Below are 17,552 nucleotides of genomic sequence, written 5' to 3' on the forward strand. Positions count from 1 at the left end.
AAATATGGCAAAAGATAGAAAATGAACTCAGCACCAGATTTTTTTGGCAAGGAATAGAATGGAATGGAGTCGAGTCGAGTCAAGTCGAGTCGAATAGAATAGAATTTTTTAATTATTATTTTATTTTATTAGATTTTTAAATCACCCAACTCCTGACGGACTCTATGTGGTAACTTGGACACATAAGGAATTTGTCTTTGATGCATAAACTCTCAGTGTACATAAAAAGACAAGATGCATTTGTCAAGAATCAAAGAGAGTATTGCATATCCTATAAGGAAATTCTGAGGATACATTCTTGAACTTGCAATGGAGAACCTTTGTTGGAATAGCAAAGTAAATCATTTAATATAAATTGACGGTTACCATCATACCAACATTGGTGTGTTGACGGTTACCCACATACCAACATTGGAATGTTCTTAAATCAGATATATTTTACTTTAGTATCCAACATCTAAAACATTTTCCTGGTGATTTCCTTGGTCTGAGTAAATTCTAAAAGGTGTAGAAAACATAGGCATGGAACAATAAGTGATTATTGGTCAATCTATACTCCAACAGAAAAATATATGTTCATCTGTGGCATTGTAGATTTGATGGCACCTAAAACATATGCTTTGTGGCATACATTTTTCCCAGTTCTGGCAGCATGGAGAAAGGAGGACAGATGTTGCCAAGAACAACGGTGAGTTTAACAACTCTAACAATTTTTATGACACTGGCAAAAACTTTTAAGACCAAGCAAGATATCAGGAACATTGGTGTGTTTTAGTGCGGGGTGTTTTGGGAACCTTGGCCAGTCTGTTGCAGTGCTTGTGAACTGTGAATTGAGAATTGAGCTGGAGGCGGAAGATGGCGGATGGGCATCACTGGTCCACCAGTGAGTGAGAGCAGCTGGAGGGGTAAAAGTGAGGCTGATGCCTGGGAGAAGCAGTGTTGCTGAGAGAGCAAAAAGTGGAGGAATCGGCGTCACTGGCCCACCAGTGGGTGAGAGAGCCTGGAGGGGTGAAAGTGAGACTGACACCGGGGGGGAAACGGAGTTTGTTGCAATACTGCTGTGTTGCTGAGTGAGTGGAGAGTGTAAGAACTGACATCCTGGTCCATCAGCAGGTGAGAGCAGCTGGAGGGGCAGGAGAGAGACCAATGCCTGAGTGAGCTTCAAGTCATCACAGATTAGAGCAGCTAGTGGTGTTTTTATGAGCCAATAACAGAAGCAAGACGAAGACTGGAACAGAACACAGAGAATGGATGCCTATTCTCACGGGGAGGACGGAGAAACTAGTGTTATGGACCCACCAGCGAATGAGAATGGCTCGAGCTCAAATGGAAGCTATTACCTGCCCTTGTGAGTGGGTGGGAGCAGCTGATAAGGACAGTTTGAATACCATGGGAGGCTGGTGAGGAGAAGACTCACTTGACTGTTTGCCACCATTTTAAAAAAAACACTGGGAGGAGGACAAAAAATTCTGCAGATCCTTAGTGATAGAATAGAATAGAATAGAACAGAATAGAATAGATTTTTATTGGCCAAGTGTGATTGGACACACAAGGAATTTGTCTTGGTGCATATGCTCTCAGCGTACATAAAAGAAAAAGATGCATTTGTCAAGAATCATATGGTACAATACTTAATGATTGTCATAGGGGTCAAATAAGCAATGAAGAAACAATCAATATTAATAAAAATCTTAGGACACAAGCAACAAGTTACAGTCATACAGCCCTAAGTGGGAGGAAAAGCATAGGAATGATGAGAAAAACTAGTAGAATAGAAGTGTAGATTTAGTAAAAAGTCTGTCAGTGTTGGGGGAATTATTTGTTTAGTAGAGTGATGGCGTTCAGGAAAAAACTGTTCTTCGGTCCAGTTGTCTTGGTGTGTGCAGTGCTCTATAGCAATGTTTTGAGAGTAAGAGTTGAAACAGTTTGTGTCCAGGATGTAAGGAGTCAGTAAATATTTTCCCCGCCTTCTTTTTGACTCATGCAGTATACAGGTCCTCAATGGAAGGTAGGTTGGCAGCAATTGTTTTTTCTGCAGTTCTGATTATCTTCTGAAGTCTGTGTCGGTCTTGTTGGGTTGCAGCACCAAACCAGACAATTATAAAGACAGACTCAATGATTCCTCTGTAGAACTGTATCAGCAGCTCCTTGGGCAGCTTAAGCTTCCTGAGCTGACGCAGAAAGAATATTCTTTGTTGTGCTTTTTTGATGATGTTTTTTATATTAGGTGATCATTTTAGGTCTTGAGATATGATAGAACCTAGAAATTTGAAGGTTGCCTAAAGTCTACCACCATTTCTACGGTTTTGAATGTGTTTAGTTCTAGATTGTTCCAGTCACACCACAATGATAGTTGTTCAACCTCCCGTCTGTATGCGGATTCATCATTGTCTCAAATGAGTCCGATCACCATTGTATCGTCTGCAAACTTCAGTAGTTTAACAGATGGATCATTTGAGATGCAGTCATTAGTGTATAGAGAGAAGAGAAGTGATGAGAGTACATAGACTGGGTGTGTGTGCTAATTGTACATGTATCTGATGTGATTTTTCCTAGATTCACCTGCTGCTTCCTGTCTGTTAGGCAGCTTGTGATCCATATCAATATGTTAGTAACCCCTGCCTGTTTCTCCCTGAACTGCAATGTTACACCTCTATTTGGCCTGGGAGTTAATGGGGGGGTTAATTTTTTAGAAAGGATAATTGTTGATGGAGAATATGATTGCGATGAATGAACTGAATGGAAAGATCAGCATGCCTGGTGTTCTGGAGGCGGGATGAGTGGGGGAGCCTATCTCTGCGGTGGCAGAGGGCTGGAATATTCTGATCTTGCTGGGGAGAGGCAGATATTGTGGGAGACATGGGGCAGGCCGCTCTTGGGGAACAAGAGCCTATCCATCAGGGCAGGGAACCAGTATTATTTATTGAAATAATAAATTGCACAAGAAAATAAAAGAATCAAGTAAGAACATACATATATCAAAACCATTAGCTTTAACTAGGGATCATTAGATTTTCTCAATTCTACTAATATTGTACAATATTTTATGTTCTCTATGCTCTGCTCCAAATGTCTCAAAGCAGCAATCTGGCTTCCATGATATATTTAATTTAATTTAATTTGTGAGATTTATAAGCCACCCAATTCCTTGCAGACACTGGGTGAATCTTTAAATAGATTAAAGTAAATATATCTTGAGCTGAGTTCAATTTTTTATGATTTATTAACATCTCCATCTGATTTTGAGGCAATTGCTTTCTTTTATCACAAGATGGTGTATGGATATTCAACCCAGGCAGCTGAAATCATACTTCTTCCTAGATAACAAAAAAGAGAATATAATGCATTCCATATGAAAAAAACAAAGATCTATTATTTCAATGCACAATTTTTTTCAATATATTGTAATAGCATCCTTATTAGATGGTGTTCTGTCCACCAACCAACTTCAAGGTTATAGTGTGATGTACTCACCTTAGAGAAGTTTGGCAGATAATCAGTTTCTTCTTTTCTCTTAATTTTAACACAGCTGTAGACTTGGTGGAGTACCACTTGGGTTTCTTCCCTCTTAAAATTAAAAATAATAATAATTTGCTGAAATTAACATTGACTTCTAGTTTTTCTCTAACTCTCTTCTAACTCTAATAGCAAAACTGAAGGTGAACAAAGATTAATAATATTGCCATGTTTAAAGCAATTGGCTATGATCCATTTTTTGATGAAAAATGATTCATTGGCCTTGTTCTCAAAGTCCTTTTAACTCAGTTGGTCATTAACCCAGTCGTATTACTAGTATTTTGACATTTCTGTTTCTGGTTGGTGGAGGCAGTAGGAAGAGAGGAGAGCTCCACTACCAAGAACAACAGTTGAACATCATTTTAGTTCTAGCCAAGGCTAGTCTTGTGTGTTTATCCTGTACATTAGGAGACCTGTTGGTGAGTGGCAAGCTCTACTATTAGAAGCTGCAATCTCCTTCACTGCAGCTGCAGCTCCTTCACTGCAAAAACATATGGACAACTCATCTTGATCAAGGAAAATCTATAGATGCAATTTATATTGACTTCTCCAAAGCCTTTGATTCAGTGGTCCATGACAAACTACTTCAAAAACTCAAATACTATAGCATCTCAGGATCCCTCCACAGCTGGATTACTGCATTTCTGTCTAACAGGCAACAAGTGGTCAAAATAGGAAGTTCCATATCCACACCCATCCCTGTTAAAAGCGGTGTCCCCCAAGGTAGCGTACTGGGACCTACAGTCTTCATTCTTTACATCAACGACCTTTGCAATCTCAGCCCAAGCACCTGTGTTCTTTTTGCAGACAATGTAAAATTCTTCAACACCACTGATAACACAACTACTCTACAAAAAGACCTAGACTCAGTTTCTGACTGATCCAACACATAGCAACTCCAAATCCAGCAAATGCTCTGTCCTACACATCGGCAAAAAGAATCAAAACTTCAAATACAAATTTAATAAACAAATAATCCCCACTCGGTCAAGGACCTTGGGATACTAATAACTAAAGATCTAAGTAGCAGCGGAAGTGATGTGCCGGTGCCTGGAGGCTGTTGGGGCCTGGATGGGTGTCAACAGACTTAAACTCAACCCGGATAAGACGGAGTGGCTGTGGGTTTTGCCTCCCAAGGGTAATTCCATCTGCCCATCCATCACCCTGGGGGGGAATTATTGACCCCCTCAGAGAGGGTCCGCAACTTGGGTGTCCTCCTCAATCCACAGCTCACATTAGAGAAACATCTTTCAGCTGTGGCAAGGGGGGCGTTTGCCCAGGTTCGCCTGGTGCACCAGTTGCAGCCCTATTTGGACCAGGACTCACTGCTCACAGTCACTCACAGTCACACTTTTCAAAGGTAGCCCCATGTAGAGACCATTATACATGTAGAGTATATTCCTATCCTTTCCTCCCTGTCAAATATATGTATTCCTAGTCATGGATCAGTAGGTTCCTCAGACCTGTTTTTCCATATATGTTTCCTAAATCTCTTATTTTCTTGTTTCTTTCTTCTTCTGCACTATAATCTGGGATAAGATTATTTGTATTGCCATGCCTCCAATGAAGACATCCAATCTGCATAGATAGAAATGCTTCATTATATCACTAACATCGAATAGGTAATAATGGGCATAATTTGATTTTTACAGCTCATTAGTGTTTGTGAGATATGTTCCATGCTGCCAGGCCTTGACAATCCTGTTTTAGCCATTCCTTCTGTTGCTTCCAGGTCTTTTTCCTGGAGGATTAGGTAAATTAAACTACATCTAGATGTCCCTGACATCATTTTGTGTAAATTTAAACTTCCACAAGTTGATCAATTGGATAAATTGGCTTGCTTACTTGTTTGTTTGTTATTTTGTTCCCATTATATATTATGCTTGCCACCCAATTAAAATCCGGGTTTATTAAAATAAACCTAGATGCAATACTTTAATACTCGATGTTGGGTAACCATTTGTCTGAAGTAGTGTAGAGTCTCCTGCCCAAGCAGGAGGGTTGGAGAAGAAGACCTCCAAGGTCCCTTCCAACTCGGTTGTTGTTGTTATTGTTGTTAATGTTGTTGTTGTTGTTACTTACCTGAAGAGATGTCATGCTAAACTGATTGGAAGCCACTGCTGCATAGAAATGCAGAGCATTAACCGTTGAATCACCTTCGTCAAGTGAATTGATTTGTTGGTTCTCTTGGATAAGGGAGTATGCACCTATTGGTAGCAACAATTATTTTGTGAACATTTAGTGTGCAGACTTGTTAATTTTAAATATATTAGCTTGAAATTAGTTTTCCATTCTGTAGGAAGAGGTTAAGCTATATTTGTAGATTGTTTTCTGAAGCTTTTTGAGTTATCTCAATTATTTCAGGTTAGAGAGATCAATTGTGAACACTTCATTTTGAAGCTAGCTAACAGGAGTTACTTGCCAATCCTAGGTACTAATCTAAGGAGTCTTGGACTCCTTTGCCAGCACCACTGAAAATTCATGTCTGGATTTAAACAGTTGGCTCCTTTTATTTAGAAATAAACTAGGTTAAAGGTAGCCATTTTGATGTTTTTGAAGCATAGATGACCAAAAAAGAAAAAAGAAACATTTAGGACTCATCTATCATTTTATATCTTTATGGGCAAAATTCCACAGGAAACATTTTTCCTCACTATATTTTTTAATTATGTAAGGGAACAGGAAAATGGACCAAAGACCAATTGAGACTCTCTTATAATGGCTTGTTTTAAAAATGAGATTAAGATCTACATTTCCTAGTGTCCTGGTTTATCTATATAAGGGAAAACTACCATAGCCTACTTAATATCACTGTTGTGCTTTGCCTGTGGTAAAGTCGGCTTCATTATTTCAAAAATTCCTATTAATGTTTGCTTATCAACTATTCTTCATGTTAAAAAAAAATTGTCCATAAATTAATTGTTTTGAAATAAGCTGAAAGTTTCTATATATATTTTCAAGTTTCAAGTAGCTGAAGTCCTATCATGCCTAATATATTACAAGATGTAATCTGTTACTATCTTTCTGTATCTTGGATAGAAAAAAATGTATAATGAATTTCATTTGCTGTCCAGAAGGTGAACAATCTAAGTTCATTTGAAAATGTGAACAGAAAGAAAGGATTGACTTGAGTAGCCTTACTTGGTTGGCTTTCCATTTCTGTGTGAGCGCTGGGTATATATTGCTCTCTGAAAAAAATAGATTGGATAAAAAAGCTGAAGTGAAAATGGGCTATTAGAGAAAATTCTCACATTTTAAACTTAAAATTGCAGAAGAACATATTCATTTTAGTATGTTGATGCTGCAGGCTAGATAATGTTATATGTTGTTTTTATCACAACATTCAAGGCGGTAAAACACATAAAAGGAGAATGCCTTTTGCTTTGGGAGTTGCCAAGCAATCTTGCAATCTGTACCCGGCAATTCTACTCAGAAGATGTTACAAAAAGATACAACAGAATTGATTATCACAAATATCCAACATTTCTTTACACAGAGAGAGGGAGAGGGAGAGGAAAAAGAGAAAGAGAGAGAAAAAGAAAGAGAAAGAGAATCTCAGCATATGGAAAGATCAGTTTACTGTATTATTTACACCTGGAACTCTGGATTCATTAAGATGGAAGAAACCATTTATGCCAGTGTGTCCAACCTGCCATTTAGTACAAGCATCCAAAAATATATCTGATAAATGGCTATTCACCCTTTCTCTTGAATATCTTCAGCAATAAGGATTCAATATCTTGTTTCATACTTATTATTTATTTATTTGTTCAAATTTATAAGCCCCCTTCTCCAAGGGACTTAGTGCAGCGTACAAGATAAAAATGAATACAAATCTAAAAAAACCCAAAGATTAAAAGACCATTCACCCGTAATTCGTTCAGTAACCACTAAGATACTAGCAACCAGAGCAGAGTGTTTGCACTCAATGGCCCCAGGCCTGCAACAAAGGCATGTTTTTAAAGTCATTCGAAAGGCCAGGAGGGTGACGCAGTATGAATCTGTGGGGGAAGTTACCTCGGTAAACCCATATAACACCTGTGCTCCGTGAGCTGCACTGGCTTTCTATTAGTCTACGGGCACAATTCAAGGTGCTGGTTATTACCTATAAAGCCCTATATGGCTTAGGGCCAGACTATTTGGGACAGCCTCCTGCCACATACCTCCCAGAGACCAATAAGACCACAAAGGGTTGGCCTCCTCCAGATCCCATTGACTAAGCAATGCAGGTTGGCAGGACTGTGGGAGAGGGCCTTCTCTGTGGCTGCTCCCACCCTACTGGCCTTCCACATGGCCACGAGGACCTGGCTTTGCTGGCAGGCCTTGGAGCCATGAATTGTACATCTTCCATGGCCAAACTATATGAATGGTATGATTATGACTGTTTTTTATACAATGAGTTTTATTGCGGGGTTTGTTTTAAATATTATATTTGACTTCTTTTTATTGCTTGTATCTTTTTGTATTGTTTTATATTATTTTGTAAGCCACCCTGAGTCCTTCCGGATTGGGCGGCATAGAAGTCAAATGAATGAATGAATGAATGAATGAATGAATGAATGAATGAATGAATGAATGAATAAATAAATAAATAAATAAAGTTGATTCCATAGGACCGGAGCTGTCACAGAGAAGGCCCTTCTCCTTGGGCCTGGCCAGCTGGCAGTGTTTGGCTGACGGGACCTGGAGAAGGCCAACTCTGTGGGATCTGAGCCATTGGGATATGTGAAGCAAGAGACAGTCCTGTAAGTAATCTGATCCTAAGCCAAGTAGGGCTTTAAAGGTAATAACAAACACTTTAAATTGTGTCTGTAGACCAATCAGTAGCCAATGTATTTTAGTAAATCAATAATGGCTTGTGCAGCTGCATTTTGGACTAACTGCGGTCTCCAGATGTTCTTTAAAGGTAGCCCCATGTAGAGCACATTGCAGTAATCGAGCTTTGAAGTGATGAGAGCATAAGTGACTGTAAGAAGAGATTCCTTGTCCAAATAGGACCACAACTGGTGCATCAGGCAGACCTGTCCAAGTCTCCCCCTTGCCACAGCTGAGAAATGTTGCTCTACCCCCAGCTGTGGATTTAGGAGGACTCCAAAGTTGAGGACCTTCTCTGAGGGGGTCAAGAGTCCCCCCCCCCCAGAATGATGGAAGGAAAGATGGAATTGCCCTTGGGGGTAAAACCTACAGCCACTCTGTGCGGTCAGGGTTGAGCTTGAGTCTGTTGACACCCCTCCAGACCCTCACAGCTGCCAGGCACCAGCACATCACCTCCACTGCTTCACTGAATCGACACAGGGTGGAAATGTACAGCTGAGTGTAATCAGCATACTGTTGGAAATTCACCCCATGTTGAGTATGCTGAGTGTAATCAGAGTACTGTTGGAAATTCACCCCGTGTTGTCTTACCCAGTGATTGAGCTAGATGACTCCGAGGGGCTGGAACAAGGAATTGCTTTCTAGCAGTGAATCTTAGTTCCTCGTGAGCGGCCTACACCCCGGCTCCTGCCATACTTGCCTTTCCCAGTCATGACTGGTATGCTCTGGCCTTCTGCCACACCAGAGAAAGCCCACTCCACTCCCCAGGCCTCACTCGTCCTCAGCACTTGTTTCCATTATTGAATTTCTATAACAAGCTATTTGGTGATCCTGGTGGTGGTGGCAGCTTTCTTTAATGCTCAATTTCAATCCACTCTCCTTTCCATTAAATCAATTGTTCATAATCTCCTCTCTGACAGAAGAAAGATTAGGTCTTGAAGCATTTCTTCAAGACTTCTCATTTCAAGAGTAAAGATCCACTAATCTCTGAGGCCTATAAGCAAATATGCCCTTTTCTGACTAATTTGTCTTAATCCTTCAAAGGTGTGGTGCCAGGAACAGAAGGTAAACTTCAAGATGATGTCTGATCATTGGAGAACAAAACAGAATTACTAATCCTCCTGATTTGGAAACTTTAGTTAATTATTACATTTGTTGTTGTCATCTGGTGGGTTTGTTTGGGTGTGCACATTTGTGGTTGTTGGGGTTTTTTTCCACATTACCATCAGAGGTGGATTACCATTGCTGCTGCTACCAGTGCACTGTGGGCACAGCTTCAGTTCTCTTGTGTGTACATGCATGTCCCGACGTGCTTTTGCTTCTGTGCATGCACAGGAAGCAAAAACGCACTAAAATCTTGCGAGGGGATGCATGCATGTGTGAGATTTCAGCAATTTTTTTGCTTCCACGCATCGCAGAAGCAAAAAAATTGCCAAAATCTTATGCACACAAGAGTACTAAAACTGCATGTGTAGCGCAACATGCGCTAATGGTGCATTGTCCTCTATTGTACCAGTAGCAATTCACTATTGATTACCATCCTTCTTCAACAAATAATTCTGAGAACTAGCAGCCAATAGACAAGAAAAAAATATGATAAAATTCTAAAAATGAAGCAAAAATGCAACTTTTACTATTGTAATATAGTGATCAAATGAAACTCACAATACAGTGAGTATGCATACTGAGCGCCATTAAAGTCCTGGCCCTATTGTGTTAGTAAAAACCTGATTTTGGGGACCTTCTGGAAAACCAAGAGTGACAAGGCCTTGGTTATTAGGGGGAAGGGCATTCCATAAGGCAGAGAAAGTGCACTGCATATCATACTGCTAAGCAGGGCTGGGCTGCTGCCCGGACAGGGGGGACGCAGTGGCTCCACCCCAGAGCACCCAATTTGCACTGAAAGATGTTGAAAGAAAATGCAGGGCGTCCTGCATAAGTCATGCCTTCAGTGTGGTAATAAAAATTTTGGTAGCCCTTCACTGCTGCTAAGCCATATCCACTTAGTATTTTTTCTGAAAGATCTGTGCATCATAAGTAATATTGTCAATATGAATAATAATTTAAAAGTGACAAGGGTAGGCTTTGAAGTTGTTATTCATGATTATGATATTATTGCTATTGGTGATGACAAGATATATGAAACACCAATTGAGGAATGCAAATAAATTGATACTGAACCTTTCCAAAATTTTAATCAAAATTTAATTCCTACCTTTTAAAAAAAGTAGACCTTCATTATTATTATTTTTTAAACCCAACCATCAATAATGGTTTTATTTGAACATAAATATAAATTTTCAAGGAAAGTATTTCCCTCCCCCGTTCTCTAAATGCATCACTGGTTTTATAATCAAGATAGAACAGTATTTTTTTTAGAATAAAAAAAGATAACAATTTATAAGAAGGAATAAGAGATTTAATATATATATATATATATCACCATGAACAAAAACATACAATGAAATATTTGGTCTGGAGAGGGGCAGCATACAAATCCAATAAATAAATAAATTACAATAGTATCAAATAAACTTGTTCTCAAAAGAGTAATGGGTTTTTCTGACTGTTCTCTTTTCGACCTAGAATATAATTTATATTAATTAAATTTCCTGTTACCATTGAATCTCAATATATTTACCTGGTTGCTTTCCACTTTAGTATAGCTGAAACAGAGAAAAAGAAAGAAAGAAATTGTACATAGTCTGTGATCTGTCTTTCACAATAAAGCATAGAGCAGGATGCAAAAAAATGTGATCTGGGAACTTCATATAGACATGGATGTATGGGGATATGGAGGCAAACCCTTTGATTCAGAGAAAAACTTCTGGCAATTCTCTAGACAAATCCTACAATTATTTTATTTTTTTTTGCAAGATTTGGGAAATAGTTTGACAATGCCTACTTCTTAGGGTTGAAAAAGAATGATTGATCCAAGATACCCCACCTGGTTTTGTGCTAAACAAGACTAGAACACATGTTCTCCTGATTTCTACTCTGGTGTCTTAATTGTTACACCAACTGGCTTTCTTCATATAAATCAGGACTGTCAAACTCTTGGCCCGTGGGCCAGATGTGTCACGCATTGCCCATGCCCACGCCCCATTTAATAAAGCAGGGGAAAGTCCTGCTACGTCACGTGATGTCCCCGTGATGGTGTAAGTTTGACACCACTGATATAAACTATCACCAATGTTTCCATAGTTTGTCACGATGGGTGAAGCTGAAATTTTAATCCTTTTTTAAAAATGGAATATTCAAATAAGAAAAGGGGTATTTTCAACCATGCATTTCATTCCTTCAAACTTCTCAAAATAGGACCTTCCACTCCTCATTTTAGATTGGTCCTCAATTGTCATTATTTACAATAGTCAAATGCACAGTAATACTCAGAAAAAAATGAAAAAATTTGAGCTGCCAATCATCATGTCAGTCTTCGGAGAGGGGCGGCATACAAATCTAATAAATAATAATAATTATTATTATTATTATTATTATTATCATCATCATCATCATATGCTCCTTTCACTGATTGTCAGTTTTTAACATCTAAACACAACTGTAAACTTAAAAATATTACCTTGTTTTTTCATCACATATGATAGTGCAGCAATGATTAAAATGGCAGCTGTAATTCCAATTCCTAAGCCTAAAAGCAGGCAAAAATCATATATTAATCAATTATTTAACTGGAAATGGTGGGAGGCAACACCATGATTAGAGAGGCTTTACAGTTCTCCAAGTGTAGAGAATAGTTTTATAGATTACAGATTTTATCATTGAGATGAAGACTTCAAATCATTTTTATAATAAATATGACTTTCTCACCATTGTAAAACATGGAATGTAGCATCATCATTTCAATCATCATAAACTACTCCATCCCCATATTTTAGCTATTATATTTTGTATTTCTCTACTTCTGTATTATTTTATTTATATAATTTTAATTTTAATAGTATGCTGCCTCACTTATGCTATTATCATGTGGTAATATGGACAGCCAAGAAATTGGATGGATAGATAGATGATGATAGATAGATAGATAGATAGATAGATAGATAGATAGATAGGTAGGTAGGTAGGTAGGTAGGTAGGTAGGTAGGTAGGTAGATGGATTCAGACACGCATAGAAAATTGAAAATATAATAATCTTCTTTTGAGTCCAAGTTTCTCAGCAGAGTTTTGACATATTTATGAAAATGGTGCTATTTTCATTATTAGGTACATTGTTGTTAACTAGAAGTAGCAAGAACAAATATTCAGTACCAATAGAATGAAGAAATGTAGAACCGCAAACAGATTCAGAAAGAAAGAAAAAACAATATTTAAAGTAGGAAACAAACTTGGGGGGGGACAAATGTAAAATAAACATAGAAAAAATAAAAAAAATTGCATATTGTAAATACTCAGAGAAATTGAGCTTTGTTCCTCCATTCTGAAGTTGGGTTCTACAATACAAGAATACAGAATAACAATTAAAATATTTCAACAGTTATTTGGAAAATTAAATATAGGCTGAGATATTAAAAAGCATTAAATAAATAGGTTTTAAAATTATATACAAAGTCTGGATTAATGAAACCAAACTTATAATACAATCAAATGGTGAATTCTGTTCTCACATCATTATTATTTTGTTGCTCTTTGTTTCATAACCAATAATCTACACTGTTTTCTCCTTAGCATAGAAAATTGTGTGCCAATCAAGAAATGGGAGGTAGGCTTTGATGAGGTCATAGTTGTCTTTTTTGAAGTTATAGTTGTTTGTCCTTTCATTAAGATGTTTTTTGTGAGGGCATATGTTTAGGTAAAAGTCAATCATGCTATGGTCACTGTTAGAAAAGGATTCTTTTATTTGTAGTCCGTAAATTGAGTGTAGACAATTGCAAAAGATAGGTCAAGACAGTTGTTAAGTCTAGTGTTGTCAGTAACTAGATGATCTAGTCCTAGACTAGTAATGGCATTGAATGTATGGGTTCAGTGGAACATTCATTTAGGGTCCAGTTTATATGTGGTAGGTTTAAGTCTCCAAGAAATATAAGAGGATGTGGGTGGGAGGTTGCCCACGTTAGTAGTGAGGTTAGTTTGTTCACCTGTGTGATATCATAATCCAGGACTCTATAACATAGAAGGAAGTGAAATTTGGTATCTAAGGTCAGTTCACAGATGATGGTTTCAGGAAGATAAAGTTCTTGCACTTTTATATTTTCTTAACTTGCACTTTTTTTAGGTTGAGTGATTTCTTGCAACTCCACCTCCTCTGCAGGATTCACAGTCAGAACGGTAAACTTGATAGTCACTTACTGTGATAATGGAGTCTGGGGGGGATTCGTTTAACCATGTTTCATAGATAAATGTGATGTCGAATTTAGTAGTTTGTAGCAAGAGAACTCGTTCAAATAAAACATTAACAATGCTTCTTGAGTTCATCAGTTTACATTTGAGATCAGCAGTGGTTTATTGGGAGTTGGATTTGATTGGTGATAGATTTGAAGTTAAGGTGGTTATGAGCGATGGTGGTTTGAAGGTTGTAGTTAATGAGGGGTTGATCTTGGTTGAGAATAGATTGGAAGTTAAGGTGTTTTGGGTTGATGTTGGTTTGGGGGCTGGTTGGTGGATTGCATGTCTTGGTTTTAATGCAACTGGCACGGTAGTTGATGTAAAGGTCAATTTGGCCTTGGTCTTGTCGTTTTTTAAGATCTGCTTGTAGTTCATGGAATTGGATTCATTGTAAAATGGATAAATCGGGTCTAGAGCGAAGGTTTTTAGGATTTGAGTCATCTCTGTTTAATGAGTTTATGGTCTTAATGAATTTGCATTTACTAAGTTCATTTGCAAGAACAACTTTGCAGAATTTGTGAGCCACTGAACCATCTCTATATTTGAATTCCAGGCCATCTCTGGTCATTTCAATGATTTCATCAGCTGGAATTTTGGGTGCAATGATTTTTCAAATTTGATCTTTATTTATTTATTTATTTATTTATTTATTTATTTATTTATTTATTTATTTATTTATTTATTTATTTATTGTTTGATTTTTATGCTGCCCTTCTCTTTAGACTCAGGGCAACTTACAACATGTTAGCAATAGCACTTTTTAACAGAGCCAACATATTGCTCCCACAATCCGGGTCCTCATTTTACCCACCTCAGAAGGATGGAACTCTGAGTCAACTTTGAGCCGGTGATGGGATTTGAACTGCTGACCCACAGTCAGCTTTAGTGGCCTGCAGTACAGCACTCTACCTGCTGTGGCACCCCGGCTCATATATCAGATTCATTTGTGATTTCAAGCCCAAATAGAATTGCATCATTCCATTTTTGTCCATGTTCCAGAGTGTCTCTGATGAGCAAAGGAAATGTCATTAGGATGGTTTGAGGATTGTTGAGGTAGTTGATGTTGTGGTTGAACATATGGCTGTGGTAGTAGTTGTTGGGCATATGGTTGAGGTAGTGATTGTTGTTGCTGAGTTGGAGTATGGTTTAGATACATTAGGTTTCCTTTTGATTGTGCTGTAACTTTGTTATCCAAAGATGTGAAGCATGCTTGTATACGTTCTTCAATGTGTGATTCGATGGAATCTATGACATCTTCTTGTGAGACTATTGTTTCAAGATTTTGGAATTTTATTGCCATGATGATTAGGCCGTTCAGTTTTGGTAAACAAGATGGGCAGAAATGTAGAAATGAGGGAGTTTTTTGTAGGAAGTTGGTAATCTCCAGGCAGGTATTGTGGATGTGATTTAAGCACATTTGACATTTAGTGCATTTTTCTTTATATATGATGGTTTTGTTGCATTTGTAGCATAAATGGTATAATCATCTTCCATTTGGGAGTGTTTTTTGGCTTTTTTTTTTTTTTGGCATGTTGCTGTGTTAGTGAAAAAAAGGCTGTACTACTAATGTCAAGGAATTTAGTATAATCTTTAATAAATGTATGTGTGTTCAGGTTGAAAGATGACTGTTAATATATAAAAGTTATAGTATTAGTTTGTAAGACTTAAAAGAAGAAAGAGGCAACATTTTGCTGCAAATTCTCTTGGGTCTGTTCCATATTTGAAATAGGCTGAATTCTGAAGGAAATTAAAGCAATTTTAAAAAGCATTGTTTTGTTTTGTTTTGTTTTGTTTTGTTTAAAAGTTAACCTGTTTATTTCATCTTAAGATCCACTCTTAAGTAAGAAATAAGATGTTATTTTTAATTCACCAGTTAAGAAACTCAATATTGTTTTTTTGAAATGTTCTTACCCAAAACTTGCTGAAGATATATGGCATTGCTTAGACCAGAATTATTGGACCGATTTTTTAAGTCCTTGAATTGATACAAGCAGGAAATTGATCCTGTGTCCTCTTGTGATATTTTGTAATGAAGGTTATATGCATATATGTTCTCCATTTGTTTACAACTTTGTATCTCTTTCCCATCTTTACAAAAAACTACCCGGGTAAAATTCAAGAATAGGGGTATTTTACATCTAAACCAAATAGTATCTCCTTCATCTCTTGATGAGTTATTCAAATATATATCAGGTGATGGAAGATTGCCTGTGAAGAAAAACAATTATACAGTGACTACTACTGATTGAGTAAGTTTTGATTAGTGTGAAAAAATTAGGTGACAAATATCTGAACTCTAAGAGCTTAGAGCTACTTTTTTTGTCTTCTTTTTTTTAATAAAGTTTATTAAATTTTACACATTAAAAAACATCTTATATACATTTCTCTCAATCCTGGAACTTGTAAACTTTTGTTTACACTGTTTCCATATGTATTTTCCAATCTTATTACATTACACATACTTTTGTATACCGTATTTGCACCTAGATTTTAGAGGATGAAAACAAGGAAAAAAGTATTCTGAACCAAATGGTGTAGTATTAAATAGTAATAGTAACTTCTCCAGCCACAAGTGGGTGGGTTTTGTGGTTCCCGATGTTTTCTGTGAGAAATGTCTCCCTTCCTTCTTTCCTTCTTTCCTTTCCTCCCTCCCTCCCTCCTTCCTTCCTCTCCACTTTTCTCTTTCCCTCCCTCTGTTTCCTTTTTCTTTCTTTCTCTCTACTTCTCTCTTTTTACCTTCTCTCATTCTCTCCCTCCAATTCTCTCTTTTCTGTGTAGCCCTCCCTCTCTCTCGCCGTTCTCTCTCTCATTTGTTTCTCTCCCCTCCTTTTTGTTCTCATTTCTCTCACTTTCATTTCTGTTTTTCTCCCTTTTCTCTCCCTCTCCCTTTTTCTTTCTCTCCCCTTCTCTCTCTCATTTTGTCCCTCTTCTCCCTCCCTCCCTCTCTCTCTCTCTCCCTCTCTTAATCTTTCTCTCATTTCTCTATCCCTTCTCTGATTTGCCTTTACATCCATGCCTTTTCTTGCATGTGGGCGAGTGGCTTAAAAGGGCGCTTTTTCCTTTGACTTGTCAGCATGATCACAGGCCAACAAGTCGGGCAGCAAGGGGTATGCATGTGGTGTATCCCTGGTGATGGCGGAGAAGCTGCCGAAGCCAGAGATAACTCCCCCTCACAACACCGAGCTCCTGGAATCGTGGTGATCACCAGGAACCATGGAAGATTTGACAGGGAGTGAAGGAGGATGGCCGGGAGAGTTTGTCCAGCAGCAAGCATGGGTCCTGAGGGTGGGACGGTGGGCCATGACAAGAGGGTCTGGGCCTGTCACTTAACCACCCATTTTTTCCAGGGCTCTGGGGGAGGGCACGGGGCCTTGCTTACCAGCCGTGGGGCCTTCTTTTGGCTCATGCATCAACTGTAGGGCTTGATGATCACCACACCCCCTCCTCCATCCCCATTCCCGACAGAGGCCCCGCACCTTAGAATGCTGGGGCAGGGACAGTTTTTGTGTGGGGTGGGGAAACTGCAGCAGGCCTCCCTTCAGAGGACCATGGCTGGGTCTCTGCCAGGCAGCCATTGCAGTGAAGGCCAAAATGAAGCCTGCTGCTCTCCACAGTGTCCCTGGGCTAGCGGCTTCAGCCACCTGGCTCCCTTTGTGGCTCTGCCTATAAAGCCACGGGAGAGTTTTCATACCAGGGCTGGTGGTGGGGTGCTCTGAAGACTGTGCTGTTCTTGAGGTAGGGGTGGCTCAGAACAACGCTGCCTCAGCTGAGCTGGGTGACTGGCTGTGGCAGGGGCCGGTCAGGTGCCGCCTGTCCCCCAGCTGAGGGACCTTTGGTCCGAGTGCCCTTGGACCTGCCCATCCCTGCCTCAGCCTTGC

At 38.7% G+C, this 17,552-nt stretch overlaps 1 long non-coding RNA gene across 1 annotated transcript; it reads right to left on the reverse strand.

The window, feature by feature from the left end:
* Positions 1–3,479: 3,479 nt before the first annotated feature.
* Positions 3,480–6,707, reverse strand: LOC139175728 (uncharacterized). The gene is made up of 3 exons (XR_011560560.1): positions 6,658–6,707; positions 5,599–5,723; positions 3,480–3,567 (listed from the first exon to the last, which is right to left on the reverse strand). It is a non-coding gene; the product is annotated as an uncharacterized lncRNA (long non-coding RNA).
* Between the last annotated feature and the right edge of the window lie 10,845 nt (positions 6,708–17,552).

Source organism: Erythrolamprus reginae, chromosome Z, assembly GCF_031021105.1.
Source record: "Erythrolamprus reginae isolate rEryReg1 chromosome Z, rEryReg1.hap1, whole genome shotgun sequence".
Taxonomy (NCBI): Eukaryota; Metazoa; Chordata; class Lepidosauria; order Squamata; family Dipsadidae; genus Erythrolamprus; species Erythrolamprus reginae.